The sequence below is a fragment of the Camelus dromedarius genome, chromosome 13, assembly GCF_036321535.1.
Source record: "Camelus dromedarius isolate mCamDro1 chromosome 13, mCamDro1.pat, whole genome shotgun sequence".
Classification (NCBI taxonomy): Eukaryota; Metazoa; Chordata; class Mammalia; order Artiodactyla; family Camelidae; genus Camelus; species Camelus dromedarius.
Window position 1 is genome coordinate 756,581 of NC_087448.1, and position 14,448 is coordinate 771,028.

Sequence of the window (14,448 nt, forward strand, 5' to 3'; positions counted from 1 at the left end):
TTACGTCTTCTCTGAGTTCCCTCGTCAGCGTTTTCTGGTTTTCCAGCCCTGTGCCTGTCTTGTTAGAGTTGCACCTAAGTATTTACTTTTTTATGAGTAATCGTAATGGGTATCATTTTTAATTTTGGTGCCCACGTGTTCATTGCTGTAGAGAGAAATACAATCGATCTTCCAGTGTGTCTCACGTATCCTGTGGCCGTGCTAAACTCACTTACCAGGTCTAGCAGTGGTCCTGTGGGGACCCCGTTCCTGTGGGGTCCCTGGGGTTTCACAGTTAAGATGCTCATGTCGTCTGTCAACAGACTGCTTAATTCTTCTGCCAGTCTCCACGCCTTCTATTTCCTTTTCCTGACTCACTGCGCTGGCTGGGACGTCCAGCAACGCCGAGCAAGGGCAGCGAGAACACGGCTCCCAACTGCACGGGGAAGCGTGGTGTTGGCTGTGGGAGTTTGTGGCAAACACTCATGGACAACTTAAGGACTTGCTTCTGCATTGATTGAAAGGATCGTGTGATTTTTCTTTAGTCCGTTAACATGGTGCATCACATCAATTTTCAAGTATTAAACCAGCCTTGTATTCCTGGATGAGCCCTGACGTGGCCACAGTGGACAGTTCTTTTTATATATTGCCTCATGCTGTTGGCTGATATTTTGTTGTGGATTCTTGTGTGTTGTGTCTGTGTTCACGGGAGATGCTGGCCCACAGCTTTCTTCCTTCTGTCTGGTTTTGGCATCACCGTGCAAGCAGCCCCCAGAGACGAAGCGATGGTGTTGCCTGGAGAGAACGTAGAGCTGGTGTTCAAGTGCTTTTGGTAGAATTCTTGAGCGAAACCATCTTGATCTGAGGATTTCTTTTTCTGAGAATTTTTAAATTATCAATTCAGAGTCCTTAACAGCTTCAGACTATTCCCACGATCTGTTTTCTGGTGAGTGAGTTGTGGTGGTCTGTGCTTTTCAAGCAATGCTTCTTTGCCTTCAGTTTTCAGAAATCTGACTGTGTACCTTGCGTGGTTTGAGGGGGGTTTATTCCGACTGGAGTTCTGTTAACTTCTTAACCATCTGGGTGTGCCTGTCGGGCAGCGCGGGGCAGTTCTCAGCCTTTACTTGAGTGCGTTTCTTCCGCCTCTGTCTTCTCACCTTCTGTGACTCCAGTAGCCAGAAGTTCTGGTTCTTGATATGACAACTAGTTTTGATGCAAACGTGGGCGGTTTTGTATTATAAGACCCTGGATTTTTTTTTTAATCGGCTGCTTTGGCTGACTTCCTCTGGGCGTTCCAGTAGGGTGGGGACCGTTCCTTCACTGCCGGGGGTCGGGGGTGCAGGAGAGTCCAGGCTCCTCAGCAGTAGCACCGGGGACCCTGTCGACATCTGGGGCAGAAGGTCCTTGTCGCTGCTGAGGGGCCAGGGTCCTGGCTCCCCACGAGGCCGCCACTGACGCCTCCTGCTGGGAGGCTTTGGGGCTCCTTGCTCTGCTCCCCGAGGGTCTGCGCTGTCACTGTGGTGGGGGTGGCGGAAGTCTGGTGGGCCTCCTTGGAGTCTCGGGAAGGGTGTGGAAGTCTGGGCTCCCCACGGGGTCCCGCCAACCTCAGAGTGTCAGCGCCAGGGACGGACTCACCACCACCCAGGGGGGTGAAAGTCGGCTCCGCAGCGCCTCGCGGGGCACGGGGGAGCCTCTGCGGCTTCCCGAGGGTGGACGTCTAGGCTCCGTCGTCTCCGGGGCCTGGAGGTGGGTGGGCCAGTGCCTCCCTGTGGAGTCTGTCTGGGACGGAGCAGGTACTGTCCAGAAGTTTCTGTCCTTCCTTTCCTGGTCCTTTGGCGGAGAGAGCAGGCTTTGGTTGGGGATTTTTGGAGTTTATGCTCATTGGGGCTTCCAGTAGCTGATTTTCCAGCTCCCGAGTGGGGGACAGGAGGCAAAAGGAAACCCAGGGGACCGCCTTCCTGGGCCTGGAGGCCCCTGGCTGGCCTCGCTCCTCAGACATAAAGTCCAGGGCTCTGTGCTTCACTGAGGGGGGCTGTCGGGGAAAGTGCGTCCGCTCCGTCTCCCCAGGAGCGGTCTTTGCAAGTTAATTTTTAAAGTTACATCAGAGCACAAACATCTGCTCAGAGCTCTTCCAGAACCAGTTCCAAACACACACCTCACTCTGGCTCTGGGTGAATTCATTCAAAAAAATTCCTAAGACAACAAAGGGGGCTACCTCTCGGGTTCCCACATAAAAAGGGGCCCTAACTTCGTGGAGTGGGGGGTGGGAGGCGCCCACCTGAGGGGAGCTCTGACTTGGGGGTTGCTGACTTTGGGGGTCTCCAGCCCACGCCCCAGCAAAATCCCAGGAGGTTGGGCAGACGTGAGCTCTTGTCCTCGAGCGGCGGGAGTAAACCTGTGACCTGCCATCTGTGCCAGTTTCCGCCTGTTTTTACAACCATTAATTTAGTAGAACACGTGCATCCACGTAGGTTTAAAGTCAAGCGGTTTGCTGGCTCACAAGGCACCTAGCTAGCAGTTACGCTTCTGTGGGTCACAGCTACTTCTGTGTTCCTTATTTTGAGGTGAAAGTTACTGTAGTCTTTATCTGCGGGGCAGAGCTCCCCCGTCCCTGCTTCTCCTACGAGCACCTCCCGTGCTGGTGTGGTACAGGCGATGTGACTGAGGATCAAATGCTGCTGTGTTATTAGTAACTAAACCTGCAGTTCACATCAGAGATCACTGTGTGTTGGGCAGTTTTCTGAGCTCTGACGAGTGCACAGTGTCACGTGGCCACCATTACAGCGATACACAGGGCAGTTCAACTGCCCTGAAAGCCCCCTACTGAAAAGCACTTTTTAAAAATGGTTTTTATTTTTTAAATTTTTTTGAGGGGGAGATAATTACGTTTACTTATTTTCCGAGGAGGTAGTGGGGATTGAATCCAGTTCACGGCTTGGCTGCCTGAGAGGTTCGCAGCCCTGAGCAGGTGTCTGAAGTGCCCACCGGCTGTCCAGCCCTGGTGCAGCAGAGGCTGGGGTGTGGACGGGACCGGCGGACTCAGGCGTCCAAAGACAGTGAGCCCTCTGATCTTGGTTGCGACCTTCCTGGGCGGGAGCCGCAGGAGAAACTAAAACATCGTCTCCCAGGCGAGTTCGGCCCAATACGATCACCTCACTGGCGCTTCTCAGGAACCGTGTTTCTGAATAAATCCTTATCTTAAGATTTTCTCCCTACTCCCCTCTTCCCTCCAAGATGGTGGCCAGGGTTGGGGGGAGAAGGGGGCCCCTGTGTGCTGCCTTGCGGCTCCTGAGGGGAGACCCGGGGGCCTCCACGGCCCCGCCTCCAGGCCCTGGTCTGGACGGCTGACTCCACTCAGGGCGGGTGACCACTAACCCCTCACCCCCACGGCGTCCCCCCAACCACGATGGAAACGACCGACAAGGGCCCGGCTGCGGAGGGCGGGGAGAGGCGGGCCTGGTACCCAGCTGGTAGGGACGGGAGGCGCGAGTCCGGGCTCCCCAGACAGTTACATGTGACCAGCAGCTCCACGCCCAGGTCCGCGCCCAAGAGGGAGGAAAGCATGGCCACAAAGACACCTGGACGTCAGTGTTCACAGCAGCCAAGACGCAGAGAGGCCCCGCACGTCCATCTGCTGTGGAGGAGGGAACGAGGTCCATCCACACGGGGACACAAGCCAGCGTGGAGCGGAAGGAAGCACGGACATGCTGCCACCCGGACGCGCCCTGAAAACACGCTGGGGAAAGCGGCTGGACACGAGAGGCCGAGTGGTGCGGGATCCGTGCACACGACACGCCCAGGACAGGCCACGCCGCGGGGGCCGAGGGCGGGGGAGGGGCAGGGCGTGTGCCCCTGCGTCGGGGTCTCTCTGGTGGGACGGGAATGGTCTAGCGTTAGGTGGCGGTGAGGCCTGCCCCACACTAAAACCACTGAGCTGTGCGTCTTAAAGGGGTGACGCTGAACGGCAAGGCCGGCCTTGCTTACTGTCCTTCCCAGATTCTGCGTTTCTACAAACTGAAGGCTCGTGCCAACTCTGGGTTGTCACAGGATGGCTGGCATTTTTTAACAATGAAGTATTTTTAACGTACGTCTTTTTATAAAAGACATAATGCTACTGCACACTTAACGGAGTGGTGCGAACGTAACTGCTGAATGCACTGGGAAACCAACAGCTTCGTGTGCCTCGCTTCACTGAGATCCCTGCCCGACTGCTGTTGGTCTGGAACCAAACCCACAGCATCTCCGAGGTCTGCACGTACGAGGCAGGCATGAATTATGCCTAATAAAGCTGCTGTGAAGAATAAAGTGAGCGGCGAACCAGAGAGCCTGCACTCCAACGCCAGCCCCCCCGGGACGGCAAGCTCGTCACAAGCCACTCTCGCCCATTTCCCCGCAACCATCCAGCAGCCGGTGGAGAAACCCGGCTGGGCTCCCACCTGGCGGGAAGGGCGGCCTGCGTGCAACCCACCCGTGTGGGTCCAGGCCGCACACAAGCCTGTGCCCCAGGGCCCCGGGGCCTCTCGGCCTCCACGGGGACCGCTGGACCTCCCCGCTCATCCAAACTGCCCGTCCACGGGGAGGGAGTAACTCAGGCGTTAGGGTGCATGCTTAGCATGCACGAGGTGCCGGGTCAATCCCCAGAGCCCTCCCCGAAATAAACCCAGTTACCTCTCCCCAGTCAAGCAACACAATAACGAACTGTCCGCCGGAAGCGCCCCCATCCCTCTGGGGAGGACACACTTGAGCCCCGGGTCGGAAAGGAGAAAGCCGCCCAGCCTCGGTGGTTCAGCAGCACCACCTGCTGGCCTGAGGGGGTCGAGCGGGCAGAGGGGGCCCAGCCGGCGGGGACCAGGTCGTCCCTGCGGGGGATGCGCTGCGTCAGGAGCCGTCCTTGCCCTGCACCCTCCAGGCATTCTTGCTGGTGTAAATCGGGTTTCAAATCAAAACAAAGCCGGCTGTTTAACGTAACCTGGAACCCTCTGAGAGCTGACCAACGAGGTTCCCCACACGCAGGTGACCACGGGCAACGCCTGCCCAGCAGACACCCCTCGCCCGGTGCCAGCGAGACGCTGCATCCGTTGTGCCCAGATGTTGGCACTTCCCACCTGCCGGGCGCCGGGGAGGCCGCGCCGCGAAGGACACCCCCGACCCCAGACACACAGGGAAATGAGCCACGACCGCGTCTGCAGTGGTGGCAAAATTAACCAATTACAAGTCGCTTATGGTGAAAAAAAAAAAAAAAAGAGTAGCTTCAAGGTCTGCGTGAAAAGGGGTTAAGATGATTTTAAAGACTTAAAATACTTATTGTGAAAAAATGAGAAGTGAAATCTTTGCTGAAGGGAGCGGAGGGACCTCAGAGTTACCCGCAGGCCGACCTGCAAGGAAGCGGGGTGCTCTGGCCCCGTGGTCCCAGCTCTGCTCGCAGCTCGTCCAGGCAGCCCAGGGGGGGCTCAGGGCCGGGTCTCTGGCTGCAGACGTGGGCCCCGACCCAGCTCGCCGCCGGCCCTGCAGACCAGCTGCGCTGGAGTTTCACCTCCCATCTGAGCCCGGGGTAGCGGGCAGCGTCAGGAGGCAGCCTGGCTGTCACGACTGGGGCTGCTGGTGTAGAGCGGGCAGAGACAGCCGTGCTGCCCACACCCTACAAGGCACAGGACGGCCCAAGACAGGGCACGGCCCGGCCCCAGATCTCCAGGCTGCCGCGGCTGCGACCCCGGGCCGCTGTCTCTTCCTGCTCCTCCCACCGGCCCCCAGGTGCAGGCCCTCAGATGACAAGGATGTGACTTGGCCTTACTCTCCTCAGAGTGTAAAACAGGTTCCTCACCTGTCGATCACAGGTGCACCTGGAAACTGAAACTCAAAGGTGACATTTTTCTTTCTTCCACGTGTGGACTTTTTCTTCTGTAAAAGCTGTGTTGTTTCCGGGTTCCTCAGTCCTCCTGTCCTCGGTGCACCAGGGGCCTGGGGTGGCCTCCCTGACCCCCGTCGGGGCTCCCACCTTCGGCTCCCACGGAGACTGCATGTCATTAGGTAAGACGAGGTCTTCCTGGAGCGAGGTGTCCACTATGACTGGTGTCCTTATAGAAGTGGGGAATTCAGACACGGAAGCACAGGGAGACGCCACAACCGTGGAGAGCCAGGTGATGCTTCTGCAAGTCACAGTCTCCAGGAACAGCAGACGCCGGGGTAGCCTGGGACACACCCTCCCGCACGGCCTGGGAGGGACCGGCCTGCCGGCGCCCTGCCCCCCGACGTGAGAGAGTGGGGTCCTGTTGCTGAAGCCGCTCAGTCGTGGGACTTCGCCCCGTGGCCCCAGGACGCTAACAGGTTTCCCACTGGGCACCTGCCCTTTAACGCCGTTGGCGAGCTTTTGGTGGAAGCCTGTGATTGACGCAGTTCTTGGGAAGAAGATGTTTCGGGGAGAAGAGAAGGACTCGACAAGAAGGTGTGTGATGTGCTCACTGGGGGCGCGGTGCGTCTGTGTCTTGTCATTTACCTCAGACCAAGAGAAGATTTTCCCTGGTCTGAAAACGATCAAATATTTTGCTCGAAAACATCTGTGAATCAGCTACTGCGGAAGCGCGTTTCTCAGGCGTCTTTTTGGAAATCACGGACTGTAAACACTTACCCTTGTGCAGCACACTTGTCACGCGTGGCCGTTACTGCTTCTCTGAAGTTAATTCTTTAGAAATCCAGTTTAAAAATCATCTAAAAGTGTCAAATAAAGAAAAACAGAAGGGGCGGGAGGAGAAGGAGGACCTGTGTGTTCTTATTGACCGCGGGGCCACAAGGACAGGCCCAGGTGGGCGCAGAAGCCGACGGGCTCCGGCCATCCCGGGCGGGTGGCGAGGGGAGGATAAACTCCGGCTGCCGCAGGTTCCTCGGGGTTGGAGGAGTGAGTGGGGAACGAGCTTCAGAGCAACCCCGCTGTTTTCTGCAGTGACTTTGCTAAAGACCTAAGAGGAGGGGGCACAGCGGGCTCCACTCGCAGCGCCAGGAGAAGTGGCGAAGCCTACGACAGCGACTTCAGACAGTGGGAGACGTGGGGTTCCATGAAGAGGCATAAAAGTACGTGGTGGGTCTGCTTGGTTACGAGGAGGAGGAAAGAAAGTTGTTACAGATGCATAGTTCAGCCAAGCCCTGATATTTGGGGGGGGGGTTATACAGAGAAATCTCACCGGCTTCGGGTCCATCAAGGCATGGAGAAACGCAGCATTGTGTCTCAAACCCATTTCATGGTCTACTTAATTTAATAAATACAGACTGCATTTCAAAGTCACAGATGGTGCCAATAAAATGACTGGACGCTGCTTCCAAGAGCGAGAGTGGCCAAGTCGCCTGGCTACATGTTGACATCAGATTGCACAGCAGCTAAAACGAGACCAGAGACACCGACCACGCGGGGACCAGAGATACAACAGCAGTTCCCATCAAAACCCGCCGCTGTGTCTACTTTCCAAAGCGAAACCGCGGCTCCTGTCCGCGGTGTGAAGATGGCACTTTAAGACAGCGACAGCAAGCTCTGACCCAGCGGCCGTCTCTCAGAACACATGACTGGGGAAGCGCCTCAGCACGGAAAGCCCTCTCACAGGACTTCACACCTTCAGGTGAATCTGAATCAACCAACCAGTCTCCGCGCACGCTGAGCGAGAAAGAGCAGAAGCACAGAGACACTGAGCCCGCCGCGGCCAGCGTCGGCACAGGCCCCGGGGCCCTTCAGGTGCGCTGGCCCAAGGGTGGGGGTGCCCGGGGGAGGGGTGCACCTGAGGCAGGGTCCAAGGGTGGGGTGCGGGGCGGAGCAGGAAGGGTGCAGAGTTTCCTGGGAGAGCGTGAGGGGACAGGTGGCAGCCCCTCCACAGTACAGATGGAGAGGGCCTGCCCCAGAGGGAGCTCCCCGCAGGCTGGGGTGTGGGGCCAGGAAAAAAGGCACAGGGGGCCCGTGGGAACAGGTGGAGCTCGGGGGGGGGTCAGGTGGGGCACAGGTAAGGTCAGGTGGGGTCAGGTGGGGTCAGGTCAGGCACAGGCAGAGGCACTGAGTGGGGAAAGGTCCGGGCAGGGACAGGCAGGAAGGCAGGTGCGGGTAGGACTGGCAGGAGGCACTCCAGCAACCAATTCAATTCTCTCTGTGGGGTGGGGTCAGGTCCCCCACAGGAGAGAGTGAGGATGGGACAGGCCTTGGGCAGGGAGAGAGCAGGCCCCGCACAGTTTCAGCACAGACAGAGACTGCCCGGGGGCTGGGGGCTCACTGAAGCTCACGGCCACGGAATTAAAACCCATCCGCCTGGCGGCAGACTTCGTACACGACAGCTTTGTTGAGGTCTAGTTGACACACGTGTCCATCCTCGTGTACCCAGGTGCGAGCCTGGGCTAGGCGCCCAGAAGGAAACACTAGGGTTCGGGTTCTGCCCCGCTGGTGCCATGAACCAAGAGGTGTTGAGACTGAGGGGCGCGCAGCGGCGTGATGCCGGGATCGGGGAGGGCATCATGGGGGTGCGGGGCATGGAAGTGTGAGCAGGTTCATTCCATTAACGCCTTGGAAGAACAAATGAATCGAGCAGGAGCTCGAAAGATTTTTAAAGGAGAAATAAAGCACAAGAAATAGAGGCAGAAGCAGAAACAAATGAAGTAGAAGTTGGAAAACCAGCAGAATGAAAGTTAAGAACTGGTTTCTGGAAGTAAAAACCACAAAACAGACCCATCAGCTAACCTAACGAAGACAAGAGGAAGTAAAAATGCTCAGAATGAGAAATGAGAGGGGCACCAGGCTTGGAAATAAGACCAGTTCAGAATCCTCAGCAACTGCTTTGTGCGGCTACACAGCGAGGTCTGAAAGCCTGGGTGAAACGGGTGATTTTCAGGGGACACCTAACTCATCAAACAGACCGATCTGCACAGAAGAAAGAGAGGAAGCGGCCAGGGCGACTCCTCCGACAGCGTCAGACCCAGACGGTCTCACAGGGGCCCTGCCGACCTTCACAGACGGGGGTTCCACACTCAAGGTCCAGGGAGAGGACGAATCCGAGCGCTTTTTATGAAGAGAACAAAGCACTGATTCCAGAATCTGACCGAGACCGAACAGAAGCCACAGGTCAACCTGCATTTCAAGCACCAATGCAGACACCCTTAAGTAAAACGGTGTCACGTGTCCATACTCCTCTGGTGTGGGCTGCACAAGCAAGCTGGTTCCAGAGGCACAAACCGGAAACGGTGGGGGGGCCTAACGGTCACCCCTCTGCCGGGGGGCCAGAGCCAGCACCGGCAGTGACAAGTCCTGGTGACGGCAGGCACCCCGATAGGACGAGGTGGCTGGCTTGAGCCTCCGGGGTCTTCCTTCCAAAACCCACACCCCAGTCTAACCAGGACAAGGCCACAGACAAACCCACCGAGGAGCATCCGACAGAACCCCTGCCCGTACGCACCCTCCCCGCCGTCCAGTCACCAAGACAAGGCGGGTCTGAGGGGCTGTCAGCGCCACGAGGGCCCCAGGGAAGTGTGACGACTGAATGTCACGCCGTGTCGGATGGGGCCCTCTCACAGAATGAGGACATCTGAGTAAAGTCAGGGCTTGACTAAATAGCAACGTATCAACATTGGGTCCTTAACTGTAACAAGTGCATCACAAACACGTACGATGTTAACGACGGGAAACTGGGCGTGGGGAACGTGGGACTCTGCACGGCTCCCAAGTATCTCGGTCAACCTGAAACCGTTCTAAGAAATAAAAGCTGTTTTAAAAAAGAGGACTGTCAAATAGTTACTCAAAGTGCATTGTATCTGAAACACAAAATGAGGCCAATCTAAACGAGTCGACCCAGAAAGACTTCCAGGACATACTGTGTACAAATATCAATCTGTAAAGAAAGAAGGAAACAGTACGAAACAGAACCCGGCACCAAACTGAAGGGGCACTGTCAGGACCGGCTGGGGTTCACGCCGGAAGCGCAGAGGGAAAACGGTGCCGCTTACACCTGCTGCCTCCTAACGTCACATCTAAGCACCAGGGTTAGGACCACCCCCCTCCCCCACACACACGAAGACACACTTGAGACACTCATGCTACCGGTTCTTGGTTTATTTATTCTGGACTGTCTGGCCCTGGCCCAGGGTGGGGGACGCCGAAGAGCCCAGCCCCTCCTGCAGGCCCGGCCGTGGGGCGGCCCGATGGGGGTGGGAGCGTCGGGGCCGCTGGCCCCCTCTCCACAGCTTCACTCACACCCAGCAAAGGCCCAGGAATATTCTTCCCCTGAAGCTGCTCCGTGACCTCCCGCCCTCGGGACAAGCTTGGGCACCGTCCCAGAGACCATGAGGTGGGGACAGTTCCTGCGGAAACAGCGCCCGAGTGGGGACCTCAGGGGACGGGCTCCCCGGGAGCTGGGTCAGCACGGATGGGAGGCGGGTCCCGGTGCCAGCGGGGCCCGAGGTCACATCCAGCTTCAGGAAACACCTAACCTCACAGAGACTGTAGAGCTTCCTGGTGCAGAAAGGGAGAGGAGAGCAAACCGCAAATCCGTGATGAAAAACTCACAACGAGAAGCCCGTCTTCGGCCTTCTATCAAAGCTGTGCACACTCGCATTGACAAAACTGCTGTCACAGTCGTCGTCTTATAATTGGCTGTTTCCCTTCTTCCAGCGCAAGACCTGGGGGGGGGGGTGACCCCTAACAGCTGAGTAACATCGCCGCCCCTCCTGTGACTTCGCTTTTCCCCAAACATCCATCATCGTAAGTAATGACTGTGATGAACACATTCGCTTGTGAATCTTCATGACACATTTTTAACATTAATTTTAGTTGAAATTCGTAGAAGAGATTTCTGATTAAAAACAAAATTCTTGAAGATTTTTATCCACACCATCAACTTGGTTCCAGCATAGCTATAAAGACTGGCGTCCTCCCCAGCAGTGGGTTTAAAACCTCCGTCCATAAAAGTGGAGGCAAAGGAGATGCTCATGTGAAGCTGACCTTCCTTATTTCCACTTTCTCACAGGAGAGCACCCCTCGGCCTCGGGCGGCCGCCTCACCTCCGCTGCGCAGGGGAACCACGTAGAGAGGCTGCATCTCCAGCAATTCATTCTTTCCAAGCTCTTTGCAGTTGGTCTTCGTGGTGATTTCTGACGCAGATTTAATGTTCAGGTTGAAGACCTCTTCCCTTTGTCCACACCCCTTGGATCCGTTGGCAGAATCGGCCTCTGCGAACAGGATCACGTCCACTGAGCACCACTTGCCTGTTCAGTTTGGCAGGTCTGCCCGCCGCCTGCCCCACTTCGTGGGCCACACGTGTTCCAGACGTGCACTCAGGTGATGAAAACATGTGCACGGGACACTGGTGAGGGTGGGGCTGCCCCAGACGCCTGCAGAAGGCCCGGCCGGACGCGTGCTGCCCACGGCGGCCGAGAACATGCTGCCGCGGACACAGCGGGAGGGGACAGCCCTGTCCTCACGCTGCTGGGCATCTGAGATGCAGGAACCCCGAGACGGAAGCCACCCTCTCCCTTGGGGTCGCAGGCACATCCCCACGGGGAGACAGCGCCGGGACCACGGGAGCCCCGCCTCTCAGAACAGCCACTGCACCCTGGGCAGGTGGGCAGGGTTAACCCCAGCAGCAGGAAGGCAAGCAGGAGGGAGCATTTGCTGCAGTGGGACTCGTTCCAGGAAAGTAAAGGCCGCACCCCCGGACACCCAGCCCAGCGCGGCGGGGGGAGGCCGGGCACGTCTCCACGGGCACACACAGATAAACACACTTCCATCACCTTAATCCTACAGCACGCATTAGAGCACGTAGTTAAATAGAAAACCCACTAACTTTCTGATGAAACCCTAACAAACTCACGGCTGCTCCTGGGCGTGCCGTGGAGGCGGGGCCGGCTGCCGGTGCTGAGAGCATCGGGCTCAGGGAGATGAGGGCTCTCCAGGCATCCTCGGCTGGGAGCGACCTTCTCCAGCAGCTCAGCTTCTACGGGACGCGTCCCATCCATTTTAAGTAACGATGAAATACCCCAAGTCAGTTCCCCTGAGACAGGCGTCCGGGAGGTGCTGGGGGACATGGGACTCCCCTGGGACCCCCAAAGCTCGCAAGGCAGCTGGGGGTCGTTCCACTCCGAGCCCTTCACACCCGCGCCCCGGCAAGTAGGGCACCTGCCCCCGCCCCCACCGCCCCACCGGCGCCGCGGGAAGACGGGCAGTCTGCTCCCAGCACCACCCAGCGACCCACCAGCTAGTGCCACCCGCCTGTGAAGTCGTGCACAGTGAATGTGTCTTCTTAAAAAAAAAGAACATGAAGTCCTGCTAGTTTCGCAAGTGATATAAAAAGTCCAAGTGAGCAAGACCGAGGGCTCAGGAAAGGGTAAAAATGAGAGCTAATCCCTTAGGGCGACACCAGGAGCTCCGTTTCCACAAACAGCCTGTCTGTCTTTTGCGAACCCCCCCTTCGGGATGGGCCCACAAAACCACAAAGAGGAGACTGACCAGCGCGGCTCCCGGGGACGCCCTGGCCGTCCCGGCGCCGTCAGGAGGGCCCGCAACACCGGACGGCGCGCAGGTAAGTAACAACGGTCCTGGGAAAGAGACTGCGCTTCGGAAGCCAAGGAGCAGGGAACCCGGAAGCGCGCCGCCCGCGAGCTCTGCGCAGCTCGGACCCCTGCCCCCACCGCCCCCGCCCCACAGCCCGCGATCCCAGGGTCACTCATTCTCCTCGAACTGTGACCACGATCCAGGCCGGAAACACTGGGGATCTGCAAAAAGCCAATGTCCCTCCAAGCATCGGTTTCCTGTGGTCGCTCTCACCTTTTCCAAAACGCGTTTTCAGCCCACGCGTATTATTTCCCCACACCCCCTCCAGAAACATGAACGGCCCCTCCCTGCGGCTCCTCAGACCCTCCTCCTCCCGGGGGGCCTCTCCCAGAACCCTGAAGGATCTCACGGTGTAAGTGCCTTCAGGTACGGTGCTCAGCCACATGGCGCTGCCGACGTTCTAAGCTTTGTGACCCAAACAATGCAGCTTCACAATTCGACTCGCACTGCAGGTGGTGTTTACTTTGTGCCCAAGTCAAGCATTCTTTGCATTTTTGTCTTCTATCCACAAAGCCTTGCCCAGTACCTGTTCAAGTGACCAGAAACCCCACTTCTGGGGATTGACCCCAAAGAAGAGGAAGCAGGGACATGCGCACCCCTTGTCCATGCGCAGTCACGACGGCCACCGGTGGCAGCAACCCGCACCCACCAACGGGCGGGGGCTGGACACAGGGCAGGCCAGCCCCACAAGGGGACAGACTCGGCTTTAAGCAGGGCTGAAGCTCCGACCTGACACGGTGCAGAAGGCGAGGACAGCGCGCGGGGTGGGCTAAGACGGCCCCCCAAAACAGAGACTGCGCAGTGTCCCCCCAACGCCCACGGGGCCGGGCCAGGGCAGCGTGTGGGTAGAGAGTGTTTAATGGGGACGGAGCTTCAGCTCAGGAAGAAGGAAGAGTGCCAGAGGGACGTGTAAAGGCTGCACACAGAGTGAACGCGCCTAACAGCCCGCAGCACACACTTCAGGGCAGCCGACGTGGTCAAGTTTACATTACGGCCCTCTCACCTCAATAAAAAACTAACTTACTGATTTCAAAACCTGAAGTTCTGACACTAGCATGTTTCATACCCCAAAGGGTATCTGAAGCAGCGGCACTGGGAGGCCCACGGTGACAGTGACGGTGGCGGGAGGGAGGGCAGTGGGGTGGGGACGTGGAGGCTCCTGGGGGGGAAGGTGATGGCCGGCTATTCTGACCGCACCTTCTCCTCCCCAGAAACAAGGAACAAGGCTCGGAATGTTGGTGCGATTACCTTCCACCTACTGGAGACCGAGGTCGGAGGCGGCCTGAGGGCTGCAGGCACTAAACCACCCGCATGTCCAGGACTCGCGGGGTTGGTTCTGCAGGTCCAGGGAGGAAGGACTCCAGTGGATGCTTACCGGGCTGTGTCCTGAGTGCCCCACACCCGTGCGACCCTCGCAGCCCCGCTCTGCCCTGGGCTCTCCCAGGAACTGCCTGCCTCCCTCCCTAGTGAATGGGGTAAAAGACAAGGCCTGGTCCTGGGAAGGTCGGGTCCCCTGACGAGGAGACTAACTTGCAGGCTTGCGCTCTCGCTGGCCAGCACTCACCACCAGGGAGCTGCAAAAATCAACTTTGTAAACCTATAAAACCAAACACAGGTGCTGGGGGCAGGTGGGGGTCGGGGGTCGGCCACTCTGAATGCACCAACCCCCCACCCACAAGCCAGTCAAACAGCCAAGCTTCTTCACAAGCACAAGCGACTTGTGGCTCAGAACCTCGGAGACCAGACACCCCCAGTTGGCAGGTCGGGTACCATCTGCGAAAACAGACGTGTGCGAGTCAGGTCCCAAAGGTGGTGCGGAGACCATGCCCACCAACAGGTGCACACGGCCTGACCAGGGACTCAGAACAGGCCCTCTCAGGGCAACGCCGCAGCCTCGAGCCCCA

General features: G+C 57.8%; 1 protein-coding gene across 7 annotated transcripts in view; it reads right to left on the bottom strand.

Annotated features, from left to right (window-relative positions):
- MCF2L (MCF.2 cell line derived transforming sequence like) overlaps positions 1–14,448 on the bottom strand; it is a 102,091-nt gene that overhangs the window by 81,645 nt on the left and 5,998 nt on the right. The window lies entirely within an intron of this gene.